Genomic DNA, 13,075 nt, shown 5'->3' on the forward strand with positions numbered 1-13,075 from the left:
TCCTGTTCCGGCTGCAGAGCTACAGGGAGAGGCAGATACTCCTAGAAGCCTCTAGAAATCTCGGAAAAGACCCCCAAGCTATGATCTACAAAGGATCCAAGATCATGCTATTTCAGGACTTTTCCCCGGCTCTGGTTCGAAAGAGGAAGGCATTCGACGAGGCGAAGAAGCGTTTAAGGGACTTAAATGTACAGTACTCCTTACGCTACCCAGCGATGTTACGCTTTAACCATGAAGGTTCTGTATATAACTTTGGATCACCAGAAAAGGCTAAGGAATTCTTGGACTCTCTTAGATAAACTGTAGGACATAATGGATGTTGGTCTGCCTTCCCCCCCCCGTTTTGGTTTATATCCCCTCCCTTTTTTTTTTCTTACCTTATTGCTTAATATTATTATGGGGGGTGGGGAGAGGGATTTGATTTTCTCCCCCCCCCCCCCCCTTGGAGTTGTTTTCTGTTATTATTTTATGTATATATGAGGGGTGTATGTATATGTGTGTGTATGTATGTATATATATATATATATATGTATGTGTATGTATATATATGTATATATAAGTTGGGGGATTTGGTTAATGTTGGTGGGGGGAGGTGGTTATCTTATTCGATTTTACCTCTGTCTTTAGGAGCGGGGTTGTTTTTCCCTTCGTTATTTTGTATTATCATATTTAATTATTATTTGTTGAACTGGTAATTTTATAGTTATATGTTTATATATGGTATTAACATTACCAAATATACCCAGGTGTTGGTAGGGGTGGGGGTGGGGTGCTCACTGTTAACTCTAGCTTTGTATTATATTTGAATTTTCCTCACTTTATTGAGGAGTGCCTGGGTCAAGGGTGGGGCATTGGTTGGGAGAGGATATGAGGGATTTTTGGAGAGGAAGTGATGCCCCCTGGGAACAAGGGGGAAAGTCTCCACTTAGATACGTTTTATATTTTTTTTATTTAGAAATAGTTTTTTACTGTATTGTTGTGGGTGTATTAAAGAGGGTTTATTTTTGTAAATTTTACATGTTCCATGCTCGGGATGTTCTGGATAGGGTTCCCCCTCCCGAGGGGTCTCGGATTGGCCCAGAGGATTATGGTTGATCAATCGGTTAAGTGGTGCACCTGGAATGTCAAAGGGAGTAATTCGCCACTTAAAAGGAAGAAAATATTATCAAATCTTAAGAAGGAAAGAGTTGATATAGCTCTCCTACAGGAGACGCATCTGTCAGATAAAGAACACTTGAAATTACGACAGGGCGGATTTGATCAGGCCTTTTTTTCTTCTTTTAGCTCAAAAAGCAGGGGAGTTGTTATTCTTGTTCGGAAGAATTTCCCTTTCAAAATCCTAAAGCAGATAAAAGACGAATCTGGACGATATATCTTGATTAAAGCTCTCATAAATGGAGAGGAATATGGGATTTTAAATTTGTACTGCCCCCCGGCACACCCCTTTAAATTTATAACAGAAGCCTTCTCAAAATTGATGGCTTTTGATGCCCGTCATATAATTATAGGGGGAGACTTTAATTGTATTATGGATCCGGAAATAGACAGGATTCCCAAGAGTACTGCAGGAGTATCTCCCAGATCTAGACAATTGATGGATCTGAACAAAGAATTAGGATTAGTAGATGTATGGAGATGTCTTCATCCACAGGGTAGAGATTTTTCTTTCTACTCTAATCCACATAAATGTCATACCAGAATTGATATGTTTTTTGCCCCCTCAATTTTTTTAAATTCCATATCATCCTGTAAAATAGGTAATATAGCAATTTCTGACCACGCTGCTGTATATATGGAAACTAAGGCGAGGAACAGTGGGACATCCCCTCGGCATTGGCGTATGGACCCCTTCTTAATGAAAGATAGTAAATTTGTAAAGTACTTCTCTCAAGAATTTAAAACTTTTTTAGAAATTAATTCAGGTACAGCTAGCAACCCGTCAATGATGTGGGAGACCATCAAAGCTTACACGCGAGGCTTGATCATCTCCTACTCAGCGACCCAGAAGAAATTAAAAGGAGAACAACAGCGTTTGCTTGAAGCCCGCTTAAAAGCGGCTGAAACAGCATACACTGATAGACCCTCTATTATTAAATTGCAAAGGATTACAGCTCTTAGGACAGCTCTAAATACTACACTTACTCAAACGGCTAAGAGGGAAATATTATTTGCAAAGCAAAGATTATATGAATATGGCGACAAACCGGGTAGATACTTAGCATTTCTTGCAAAGAAAAAAAAGGCCCCTCAGACGATTATGTCTATTAAGGAAAGTACGGGTATTTTGACTCATGATCATAAAAAGATTAATGCGACCTTTAGAAAATTCTATTCTGAGTTATATAAATCACAGGATTGTGAAGATAGGGCGAAGAGGATGCAATCATTTTTTAAAAATTTGACTTTTCCAGACCTAACTCCGGAACAAGTATCGGTCCTAAATGCTCCTCTTACACCCCAAGAAATAGTTGATGCAATTAGGCACCTTCAAAATGGTAAGACACCGGGCCCAGATGGCTTTCAAGCTGAATTCTATAAAGAATTTACAGAAATACTGGTTGGTCCACTTATGGACATGTATAACTATGCATATAGTCAGGGCTGTCTCCCGCCTTCGCTGAAAGAGGCAAATATCTCTCTTATCCTCAAAAAAGGAAAGGACCCAGAAGATTGTACATCATACAGACCAATATCCTTGCTAAATGTAGATTTTAAAATCCTCTCTAAAACGTTAGCACTGAGATTAGAAAGGATACTGCCACATATTATAAAGGAGGATCAGACGGGGTTTATTAAGGGCCGTAGATCATCCAATAATGTTAGAAGGGCTCTGAATATGATTCAAGCTTGTCATCAGGGAAAGATACCAGGAGTAGTGGTTTCATTAGACGCGGAAAAGGCATTTGATAGGGTTGAATGGTCATATTTGTTTTACACATTGGAGAGGTTTGGTGTTGGACAGGTGTTTACCAAATGGATCTCAACATTGTATAGTGATCCCAAAGCAGTTGTGGTTACCAATGGATTAGGCTCGGATAGCTTCAGTGTGGGTAGGGGCTGCCGTCAGGGATGTCCCCTCTCGCCATTGTTATTCACGCTAATAATTGAACCACTAGCAGAAGCTATACGAGCTGATCCTAACATAGTGGCCCCAAGGATTGGTACAGGTAAACATAAAATTACCCTTTATGCAGATGATGTTCTTCTATTCCTCAGTAACCCTTTGATGTCCATACCTCGCTTAATCCAAGTTATTAATACATTTAGTGCATTCTCAGGCTATAAAATTAATTTTTCAAAATCGGAAGCTATGCCAATGGGTGGCCTTGCTGTGATACCCCGCTTAGCGGACGGTTCCCTTTTTCCCTTTCGCTGGTCCCTGGAGGGTTTCTTATATTTAGGCATTTTTATTACTCCAGTATTTGGTCAGTTGTATAAGGCTAATTTTGTGTATTTATTGGAAAGGATAAGGCAGGACCTCCAGCGATGGGGAGACCTGCCAATTTCCTGGCTGGGTAGAATAGCATTAATCAAAATGAATATCCTGCCCCGTCTCCTATATCCTATGAGAATGCTTCCGGTGATGCTGCCGAGGACAGCTTTATGTAAATTATACGGCTGGCTGAGTTCCTTTATCTGGAACCATAGGCGACCCCTCATTAAGCTGAAGAAGCTACAGCTTCCACAGGCAAGGGGTGGATTGGACTTCCCAGATTTTAGGAAATATCAATTAAGTTCCCTATTAAGTTATATAGCTGATTGGGTCTTGTCTGATCCACAATCAATCTGGTTGGACATCGAGGCTTCTCAAGTAAAATACCCACTTATTAACCTTTTATTCTCAGACAAGAGGAAAATCATTACAGATCACTGTAAAAACCCTATAATACTGAATACAATCAAGGCTTGGAATATAATGCGGCAAAATGAGGGTAATTCACATAAAACATCCCCCTATGCACCGATAGTGGGAGCATGGGGATTCCAACCGGGGTTAACAGATGCCACTTTTAAACTCTGGAGAGCCAGGGGTATCTCATGTCTTGGGGATTTATTTAAAGATGGGGTCCTGATGTCTTTCGGACAGCTGCGTCAGAAATTCGGATTACCCAATGGAGACCTCTTTCGATACTTCCAAATTCGAGATTTTATACAGAAGAAGACTACGTTATTAGATAGTCTTTATAAATCCGATAGAGAATGTAGTGTCCTACGACCAGTGGGGGTATCTTCCGTCAGTAATATTTATCATTTGCTACATGATGAAGTATCGGGAGATATGGATAATCTGCTTAAAACATGGGATCAGGATCTGGGACTAGAAATCTCCACAGAAACGTGGAATGATATCTGGGAAAATGCTAGAAGAATTACTATTTGTAACAGAACCCAGGCTATCCAGCTGAAGATACTTCATAGGGCCCATATAGCACCGGTTCGATTGGCAAAATTTAAGGCAGGAGCATCTCCAATGTGTCCTAAATGCAAAATAGAGGTGGGCACTCTTGTACATTGCTTATGGACCTGTCATAAGATCCGTGGATATTGGACTAAAGTAGCAAGTACCCTGACAGAAATTTTAGGAACGAAAATAAAAGTGGACCCCGTATCTCTCCTCTTGGGCTTTTCGAACTTTCCCTCCCTGGACACGTACGGGAAGAGACTATTTTCTATTCTTTCTTTCTGTGCAAGGAAAAATATTTTGATGAACTGGGTGGCGGAGGGCCCCCCTGGACTTTCAAATTGGCACAGACTAATTATGGAATGTATTCCCCTTGACTTCCTTACAAATATGGTGCACCGAAAGACCGAATTATTTTATAAAATATGGCAGCCCTTTTTGAATTGCATAAATACAGATATTTCGGCTATCCTAACAAGGGCTTTTATTTAATTGAGACTACGAACCTGGCTGGTCCGCGGCCCCTCGGGGGAGGAATCCCGCACGAATACGGGTTTTATCATATCTGATGTTAACACATCCCGAGCATGTAAGAGACTTAAATATACACCCTGGTTAGTTGTAGGTTAGATTAGTAGATAGTTGAGTTTTGTCTGTTTGTTTTTTTTTGTTGTTTTTATTTTTCTTTGGGTTTTTTTTTTGTTGTTTTGTTTTGTTTTGTTTTTTTTTTGTTGTCAAATTTTGGCTATTGTATATTTGAGCTAATTGTATATCAATGTTTATATCTGAGAGTTTTGTTTATTTTTGTAAACTTGTAAAAATGTTAAATTTCTAATAAAAATATCTATAAAAAAAAAAAAGGGGTTTCAAACAGGTTACAACTGGGAAGTTCTCGCCAAATTTATTTTGCTGATTGCTAACTGGAGGGGCAAAGGTCAGCCACAGTACTGTCTGTGGTGACCAGTGAAACTATACTCATCCACATGTTGCTAAATCATCAATCTAATTTAGAAGTTTTAAAGCAAAGACTGAAAGCTTATAGTTTTAATAAAACACAAAAATTCAGTGACTTTATGTGATATATTATACTTTGTGTGAAAAATTAGCAAATTAAGATTGATTCCAAAAACCTAAAAGACTTGGATGTGCAGAGGATGAAACATTATCAGAGCAATGGAGAAATGTACAGCTAAGGTTAAAATCAGACCAACCATGATCTTACTGAATGGCAGAACAAGTTCAAAGGTCTGAGTGACCTACTCTTGTTCATTTTTAAATAACCTACGTATGAACAATGAAAAACAAACAAACAAAGTTTTGTACAGCACTGGAACAGATCCTTCAGCCCTGCAAGCTTGTGCCAAATAACATGCCCTAACTAAACTAAAACAACCAAAACATTTGCCTTTATTCGGTTCGTATTCCTCTATTCCTCCCTGTTCCTGTATCCATCCAGATGCCTCTTGAATGTCACCAGCTTGCCAGCTTCCACCAACTCTTCTGGCAGTGCATTCCAGGCTCCTATCACTCTGCATAAAAAACTTGGCTCCCTTAAAAACATTCCCCCTCTCACCTTGAAACCATGCCCTTTCATAATTGAAACTTCAACCCTGTGAAGAAGCCCGACTATCCACCCTATCTACGTCTCTCAGTTTTGTAGACCTTGATCAGGTCTCCTCTCAGCCGTTGTCTTTCCAGTGAAAACGATCCTAGTCTTTTTAACCTTTCCTCTTAGCCAAGGCAGGTAGGTTAGTAAAGGCTGCAAACATAGAATAAATTGCAATTCATTCACTTGGCTTAAAAACAGCCATAGTTGGAAGCTGTGAAACTGTTCAGTACATACTGTTACAACACGGGGAAAGCCCACTGCTAATTTAAACCCGACACAGAAGATTACCTCGCGCCGTAATCTTAAATTTTGAGGGGCGATAAACTATCCCAGGTTTCACTGTTTAAAGTAAAAGTCAACTATCTTATTCTTTATGTCCAAAAGAGAACATTAAAACTACATCTACTTACAACTCCTTTCTCTTAAACCTATCTTTTGCCTCCCACTCTACCCTACTGGTCTGATAAAAAAACAGATTAACATTTACAGAAAAAATAATCATGTTTCAGAACCAGTCAGCTTTGTCGATTCTCATTTATAGATTTTCCTCTGTAGGTTTTCCTCTATGTTCCTGGGTCATCTTTTCCTCGGTCTTCTGCTGCACTACTTTTCCTACGGACTGGTACCTTTCAGAAAGCCATTCGGCCAACAGTCTGTACGAAGATTGGAGGAAGAGCGCCTCATCTTCCGCCTAGGAACCCTCCAACCACAAGGGATGAACTCAGATTTCTCCAGTTTCCTCATTTCCCCTCCCCCCACCTTGTCTCAGTCAAATCCATCGAACTCAGCACCGCCTTCCAAACCTGCAATCTTTTTCCTGACCTCTCCACCCCCACCCCCACTCCGGCCTATCACCCTCACCTTGACCTCCTTCCACCTATCGCATTTCCAAAGCCCCTCCCCCAAGTCCCTCCTCCCTACCTTTTATCTTAGCCTGCTGGACACACTTTCCTCATTCCTGAAGAAGGGCTTATGCCCGAAACGTCGCTTCTCCTGCTCCTTGGATGCTGCCTGACCTGCTGCGCTTTTCCAGCAACACATTTTCAGCTCTGATCTCCAGCATCTGCAGTCCTCACTTTCTCCATGTACTTTTGTGTACCAAGGATGTCAGTGACTAAACATATTCAAGAGACTGCTGACTTACTTTTCATGAAATTTTTATTACACAAAAGAAAACTATGAACGATACTACACAATAAATTTACTAGGACAATCAAATATCATAAAGATCAAATCCTTTTACACCAGCAATAACATTACAGACACTCAAACCTCAGTGGAAAATCAGCCCCATCCCTACACTAACTTCTTGCCTAGCTGTAGTTGGTTTCATTTTTGCAAATTGCTGCATTTATTCAACTGCTATTTTGTTTAGTTAGTGGCTGTTCCCTAGACCTTTAAAACAAGCTTTAACACTGATGACAGTGACCTGGTTCTCGACGTGGGTTCTCGAAATTCACTTCAGCAGCCTTATAGGATCTGTTCCACTGACTTCAATGCAACTTGAGTTGTCCCCAGTCCTGCTGCCTGGAGATTGTTAATAACCTGTTAAGAAACCTTCTCTGTGAATAACTCAATGCTGGCCTCTCTCTGGATCAGTTCCTCTCCAGACGTTCCCAACAGTACCCCTCCACCGACACTCTCATTCGTTTGGCCGAACTGGTCCTCACCCTTAACAATTTCTCCTTTGAATCCTCCCACTTCCTCCAGACCAAAGGGGTAGTCATGGGCACACGTATGGGCCCCAGCTATGCCTGTCTCTTTGTTGGCTACGTAGATCAGTTGATCTTCCGTAATTACACCGGCACCACTCCCCACCTCTTCCTCCGCTACATTGATGACTGCATTGGCGCCACCTCGTGCTCCCGCGAGGAGGTTGAGCAATTCATACAACACATTCCACCCTGACCTTAAATTTACCTGGACCATCTCTGACACCTCCCTCCCCTTCCTGGACCTCTCCATCTCCATCAGTGACGACCGACTTGACACTGACATTTTCTACAAACCCACCGATTCCCACAGCTACCTGGATTACACCTCTTCCCACCCTACCTCTTGCAAAAATGCCATCCCGTATTCCCAATTCCTCCGCCTCCGCCGTATCTGCTCCCAGGAGGAGCGGTTCCACCATAGAACACACCAGATGGCCTCCTTCTTTAGAGACCGCAATTTCCCTTCCCACGTGGTTAAAGATGCCCTCCAACGCATCTCATCCACATCCCGCACCTCCGCCCTCAGACCCAACCCCTCCAACCGCAACAAGGACAGAACGCCCCTGGTGCTCACCTTCCACCCTACCAACCTTCGCATAAACCAAATCATCCGCCGACATTTCCGCCACCTCCAAACAGACCCCACCACCAGGGATATATTTCCCTCCCCACCCCTCTCCGCCTTCCGCAAAGACCGTTCCCTTCGTGACTACCTGGTCAGGTCCACGCCCCCCTACGACCCACCCTCCCATCCTGGCACTTTCCCCTGCCACCGCAGGAACTGTAAAACCTGTGCCCACACCTCCTCCCTCACCTCCATCCAAGGCCCTAAAGGAGCCTTCCACATCCATCAAAGTTTTACCTGCACATCACTAATATCATCTATTGTATCCGTTGCTCCCGATGCGGTCTCCTCTACATTGGGGAGACTGGACGCCTCCTAGCAGAGCGCTTTAGGGAACATCTCAGAGACACCCGCATCAATCAACCAAATCGCCCAGTGGCTCAACATTTCAACTCCCCCCTCCCACTCTGCCGAGGATATGGAGGTGCTGGGCCTCCTCCACCGCCGCTCCCTCACCACCAGACGCCTGGAGGAAGAACGCCTCATCTTCCGCCTCGGAACACTTCAACCCCAGGGCATCAATGTGGATTTCAACAGTTTCCTCATTTCCCCTTCCCCCACCTCATCCTAGTTTCTAACCTCCAGTAACTCGACCTGTCCGGACTTGTCCGACCTGCCCAGCTCCTTTTCCACCTATCCACTCCACCCTCTCTTCCCTGACCTATCACCTTCATCTCCTTCCCCACCTACCTATTGTACTCTATGCTACTCTCTCCCCACCCCCACCCTCCTCTAGCTTATCTCTCCATGCTTCAGGCTCTCTGCCTTTATTCCTGATGAAGGGCTTTTGCCCGAAACGTCGATTTTGCCTGTCCTCGGATGCTGCCTGAATTGCTGTGCTCTTCCAGCACCACTAATCCAGAATCTGGTTTCCAGCATCTGCAGTCATTGTTTTTACCTCTCTCTGGATCATACAACTGGAGTCAGCAAACACCTTAGCAATTATCACCATGACTTGCTACTCTCATGACTTTTTGTAAATGCTGTTTTGAACTCTGGATCTGTAAACTGAAGAGCAGTCTGTCCACTTGACAGATGAATCTCAATTATTTCACCTCAAAAGGTTGAGTAATGCAACTTGGCAAATGTTGATGGCTCTTAAAAAGCTGTCTGGTCCCTCCTTCATCGCCTTGCAAAATTTGTTCTTTTCAAGCATATATCCAACTCACTTGAGTTTCTTACCGAGTCAGCTTCCATCATACTTGCAGGTCATAGATTTGAGACACAGCTTACTAAGTAAAAGCTAAATCATTGCACCCTCTCGTTCTGTTCCAGTTTTCTTACATCCACTGTTTGCTGTCCCACACACTAATAAAAACTATTCAAGTACTATTAAACCATCAACTCTGTGCACCTCTGTTAAATTTCTCCTTAACCTTATCTACTTTAAATGACAACAATCCCAGATTATCTGACCCAATCACCAGATGGTACCAGGATTCCAAGCATTACATTATAAAAGGGCCATCATACAAATCAGGCTTGTAGTTTCTGAAAATTGGGAAATTAAGGGATTATTGGATAAAGCTTTTTAGATTCAATAAGTTAGGGGGGAAAAAACCTTATCGACTGCTAGGAAAGTTTAGGACAAGATATTTTCGTGAAAACAGATCCAGATCATACAGGAGAAAAAAAAAAGAAATAAATGCCAGGAGAAATACATATTTCCTCCCACAAAAGAAATCAAAAGATGCAGATCTCTTTTTATTGTGCAAAGATCACTTAAATGGCAATTATAAACCAGTCATGGTCTCAGAACAGTGGAGCAAATTCAAGGGATTGAATGATGGATTTTATCATGAAAGAAATACATTTCCCACGGTCCAAGAGAATAAAACTTTCAGGATACAAGAGTTACAAGGTGGCAGCATACAATTCTGCCCAAAGGGTATATGGTGAGGAATCAAGCATTACTGGTAGTTGGACAAAGACACACTCCATCTTGGTGCTGTTAGCTATACTGCTGGGAAGGCTGATGACCTATCCAGCTTGTGTGTAGGGGTCTCAACAACTCAACAGCAGTTGGACGACACTATTTTGGAACTCACTCAGTGAGAAGTTTAGGAAATAATATTAAGTGTTGGAGTCAGGGCTCAGAATTCCTAGATGCTGTGAGGTACTCAAAGAAGGCAGAGCACAATTAACAGCTCAGTACATTTATGAGGCGAGTTGAAAAGCCCACCAGTACAATTTGCTTGATACAAGATTAGAATTCGGATAACCAGGGGAAATTGTTTGGTTTGTGAAGCTAGCTACTGGTGAAGAGTTGGGAGTTATGCTTTGAATGCTATACAGCAGATTCAGATTCCAGAGTGCAGAAAAGGAGAAAGATATGTGAACAGAGCAGGAGTAGTTGTTAAAATAATCCATGAGGAACAGCTCGAGGGAGTACCAAGGCTAGATTGGCAGAAGTCATGAATCATGATTCCTTGAGAAGTTTAATGAGATCTGATGACCCACCCACTCATTAATGTCAGGGATGCAAGAAGGAAGACTGAAAGCTGTGGGCTTGGTGTTGATTGCATTCTCCCAACTTTGCCAAGATTTTGACTTTTAATTTAAAAAAAAGTCTGGAACTGAACCACAATCTAACGGAGACTTAACAGTTATAAATTTAAATATGAAAAACCAAATGCTATAGTGCTTGAGAGAACTAGGCTGCAATTTTCAGCTACAGAAAACAGACACGGGTGGCACGGTGGCACAGTGGTTAGCACTGCTGCCTCACAGCACCAGAGACCCATGTTCAATTCCCACCTCAGGCAACTGTCTGTGTGGAGTTTGCACATTCTCCCCATGTCTGCGCGGGTTTCCTCTGGGTACTCCGGTTTCCTCCCACAGTCCAAAGATGTGCAGGTTAGGTGAATTGGCCATGCTAAATTGCCCATAGTGTTAGGTGAAGGGGTAAATGTAGGGGAATGGGTCTGAGTGGGTTGCTCTTTGGAGGGTTGGTGTGGACTTTTTGGCCCAAAAAGTCCACGTTTCCACAATGTAGGGAATCTAATCTAATCTAATCTACATTTTCATCGTGATGTTACAAAAAGAAACTCTGGCCCAACTGAAGCCTTCCAGAGCTCCACTGTTCCCAATCAGTGTAAAGGGCCAGTCGAATTCCCTCAAAACCAACAAGCCCATAACTCACCAGCAACAGAGAAATCCTCCAACACCAAGCACCTGTCTAGATTACATGAAAATGTTCTTCCCAGATAGCCAGAAACCAGCTTTGAGGGGAATTGAAACCTCGATACAAAAGCATTAAATGAACTCAAAGGATCATTTTATAGATAATCCTAAATTATGTTAACGGGAAGGTTAATTTCGGATACATCAAGATCAAGGGAAATTTACACAACTCTTTTCTGAAGAAATCAGATGGTGCACCTGTTATAAGCAATAAGTGGAAGAGAATGCTGTTCACGTTTGGCTCACTACCCACCCAATATTTAGGTGATTTGCTAAGGCATAGTCATCATAGTAACATCGGATAGGATCATAGTAAGGAAACCATTCAAGGGGAGACTGGAAAAAAAAGTGCTAGATTACCCTAAAATATTTTTAAATAGCATCAGTTAGTCCAAGCAGAAAGTCTCAAAAACTGACCACACACCATATCACTCTTTTCCTGTGCTTATTACCACATTCAGAAGGCAGGCTCGTAAGGTTTAGATCCATAATCTGCATCAGTGAACTGAGTAACTGATCAAAAAGACTGCAGTAAATGTTGAACCAGAGAGTCAAAGACATGTAAAACACTATCAGCAATATTCAGCTGTGAAATGCCAAAAAATGTTGCAACGAGTGAGAAAGAGCTCAAGACAGATTCACTTGGTTAATGGAGTCCTTCATATTACTGTGTACACTGAGGGACTAAAAATAAATGCTCTCCTTTAAAAGGGGTAATCAATCGCTTTCAAATGGGGTAAAAACAATGACTGCAGATGCTGGAAACCAGATTCTGGATCAGTGGTGCTGGAAGAGCACAGCAGTTCAAATCTCTTTCAAATACCTACTTCGGAACAACACTGGAACTGAGTTCTTCCATTGCTTCGATACCAACCTTAAAGAGGATGGACTTGTATACAATGTAGAAATGAAGTAAATCTAAATTTACTGTGCATGCTGGACTTCTCTTGTTCAAAGAAACAGAACAATCCACTTATTTTTGCCCCAACAAAACGATAAGAGCATGGTCAAAACATGCCAATGTTTCACTACTAATGCTGATGCACAACTTTTCACATACACCTTCAACACACCAGCTCTTCATACCACAAAAGTAAATAAACTCCAGGAGAGAAATATTCAGGACATTATACGGACTATGCCAATTTCTGGAGGCAAACAGTTCTACATTGTGTTACTGTGGGATTTGCATTTGTGCTCTTAAAAAGGCCATCCATGGAAAGGACAAGAACACAATTCAAAGTGCAATCTGGCGCTCTGCTCTGGCGAGTCAACGCAAGAAGCAACTCTGCATAAACAAATTTATCCCCCCGGTGTTTGTCTCATTTCCTGTTCCCATAGACCAGTGTTAAAGCAAGGGCAACAGAGGCACCATGTAGCCTGTCCATTTATTCCTTCTGGCGGGAGATCAGAGCTTTTTTTTGCTGCTGCTTGGTCATAGAATGCCCTCCAATGCATCTCATCCACATCCCACACCTCCGCCCTCAAACCCCACCCTCCAACCACAACCAGGACAGAACCCCCCCCGCCCCGCCCACTCC

General features: G+C 42.3%; 1 protein-coding gene across 1 annotated transcript in view; it reads right to left on the reverse strand.

Moving 5' to 3' along the window:
- cdk14 (cyclin dependent kinase 14) overlaps positions 1-13,075 on the reverse strand; it is a 671,765-nt gene that overhangs the window by 528,916 nt on the left and 129,774 nt on the right. The gene's annotated exons all lie outside the window — the stretch shown is intronic.

The sequence above is a fragment of the Chiloscyllium plagiosum genome, unplaced genomic scaffold (assembly GCF_037043375.1).
Source record: "Chiloscyllium plagiosum isolate Xiang-an unplaced genomic scaffold, Cpla_swu_hap1 HiC_scaffold_5, whole genome shotgun sequence".
Classification (NCBI taxonomy): Eukaryota; Metazoa; Chordata; class Chondrichthyes; order Orectolobiformes; family Hemiscylliidae; genus Chiloscyllium; species Chiloscyllium plagiosum.